The sequence below is a fragment of the Geospiza fortis genome, unplaced genomic scaffold, assembly GCF_000277835.1.
Source record: "Geospiza fortis unplaced genomic scaffold, GeoFor_1.0 scaffold675, whole genome shotgun sequence".
Classification (NCBI taxonomy): Eukaryota; Metazoa; Chordata; class Aves; order Passeriformes; family Thraupidae; genus Geospiza; species Geospiza fortis.
In genome coordinates this window covers 753-3,265 of record NW_005055018.1, presented here as the reverse complement: position 1 = coordinate 3,265, position 2,513 = coordinate 753, and positions in this window count along the sequence as shown.

The following is a 2,513-nucleotide window of genomic DNA, read 5'->3' as shown; positions in this document are numbered from 1 at the left end:
TTAGTGGGGAGGCACTGGGAGTTACTGGGGAGGCACTGGGGGTTACTGGGGAGGGGCCTGGTGGTTACTGGGAGGCACTGGTGGTTACTGGGGAGGCACTGGGGGTTACTGGGGAGGTGCCTGGTGGTTATTGGGAGGCACTGGTGGTTACTGGGGAGGCACTGGGGGTTACTGGGGAGGTGCCTGGTGGTTACTGGGAGGCACTGGTGGTTACTGGGGAGGCACTGGGGGTTACTGGGGAGGTGCCTGGTGGTTACTGGGAGGCACTGGTGGTTACTGGGGAGGCACTGGGGGTTACTGGGGAGGCACTGGGAGTTACTGGGGAGGCACTGGGGGTTACTGGGGAGGCACTGGGAGTTACTGGGGAGGCACTGGGGGTTACTGGGGAGGTGCCTGGTGGTTACTGGGAGGCACTGGTGGTTACTGGGGAGGCACTGGGGGTTACTGGGGAGGCACTGGGAGTTACTGGGGAGGCACTGGGGGTTACTGGGGAGGCACTGGGAGTTACTGGGGAGGCACTGGGGGTTACTGGGGAGGTGCCTGGTGGTTACTGGGAGGCACTGGTGGTTACTGGGGAGGCACTGGGGGTTACTGGGGAGGCACTGGGAGTTACTGGGGAGGCACTGGGGGTTACTGGGGAGGCACTGGGAGTTACTGGGGAGGCACTGGGGGTTACTGGGGAGGTGCCTGGTGGTTACTGGGAGGCACTGGTGGTTACTGGGGAGGCACTGGGGGTTACTGGGGAGGCACTGGGAGTTACTGGGGAGGCACTGGGGGTTACTGGGGAGGCACTGGGAGTTACTGGGGAGGCACTGGGGGTTACTGGGGAGGTGCCTGGTGGTTACTGGGAGGCACTGGTGGTTACTGGGGAGGCACTGGGGGTTACTGGGGAGGCACTGGGAGTTACTGGGGAGGCACTGGGGGTTACTGGGGAGGCACTGGGAGTTACTGGGGAGGCACTGGGGGTTACTGGGGAGGTGCCTGGTGGTTACTGGGAGGCACTGGTGGTTACTGGGGAGGCACTGGGGGTTACTGGGGAGGCACTGGGAGTTACTGGGGAGGCACTGGGGGTTACTGGGGAGGCACTGGGAGTTACTGGGGAGGCACTGGGGGTTACTGGGGAGGTGCCTGGTGGTTACTGGGAGGCACTGGTGGTTACTGGGGAGGCACTGGGGGTTACTGGGGAGGCACTGGGAGTTACTGGGGAGGCACTGGGGGTTACTGGGGAGGCACTGGGAGTTACTGGGGAGGCACTGGGGGTTACTGGGGAGGTGCCTGGTGGTTACTGGGAGGCACTGGTGGTTACTGGGGAGGCACTGGGGGTTACTGGGGAGGCACTGGGAGTTACTGGGGAGGCACTGGGGGTTACTGGGGAGGCACTGGGAGTTACTGGGGAGGCACTGGGGGTTACTGGGGAGGTGCCTGGTGGTTACTGGGAGGCACTGGTGGTTACTGGGGAGGCACTGGGGGTTACTGGGGAGGCACTGGGAGTTACTGGGGAGGCACTGGGGGTTACTGGGGAGGCACTGGGAGTTACTGGGGAGGCACTGGGGGTTACTGGGGAGGTGCCTGGTGGTTACTGGGAGGCACTGGTGGTTACTGGGGAGGCACTGGGGGTTACTGGGGAGGCACTGGGAGTTACTGGGGAGGCACTGGGGGTTACTGGGGAGGCACTGGGAGTTACTGGGGAGGCACTGGGGGTTACTGGGGAGGTGCCTGGTGGTTACTGGGAGGCACTGGTGGTTACTGGGGAGGCACTGGGGGTTACTGGGGAGGCACTGGGAGTTACTGGGGAGGCACTGGGGGTTACTGGGGAGGCACTGGGAGTTACTGGGGAGGCACTGGGGGTTACTGGGGAGGTGCCTGGTGGTTACTGGGAGGCACTGGTGGTTACTGGGGAGGCACTGGGGGTTACTGGGGAGGCACTGGGAGTTACTGGTGGGGGGGTCTGGGGGGGTCTGGGGGTCCCCAAGACCCCATTTTAGGGGCAGGGTCCTACCTTTAACTGCACCCCTTGCACTCTCTGCAGGGCTCCTGGTGGGCACGGGTGAGGGTCCAGCAAGTCCCCATTCACGATTTGGGGTGTCTGGGGATGTCAGGGGGTCCCCAGGACAGCACAGCAGGGGCAGGGTCCCTCTTGTAACCTCACCCCCCCTTGTTGGCTTCTTACACTGTTTTGGGGGGTCCTGGGGGGTCCCTGTTCAGGGTTTGGGATGCACAGGAAGGTGTGGGAGGGATTTTTGGGGTCCCCCCAGCTGGTTTTTGGGTGCTCAGGGAGGTTTAAGGGGGATGTTTGGGCTCCCCTCAGACGTTTTTTGGGTGCTCGGACAGTTTTGGGGGCCCACAGAGAGGTTTTAGGGGTTTTTTTTGGGGTCTCCCAGCCAGTTTTGGGGCCCACAGAGAGGTTTTGGGGGGTTTTTTGGGGTGCCCCCGGCTGTTTCTGGGATGCTCAGGCAGTTTTGGGTGGGATTTTGGGTGCCCCCGGCTGTCTGTGGGGGGCTCAGGCCGTTTTG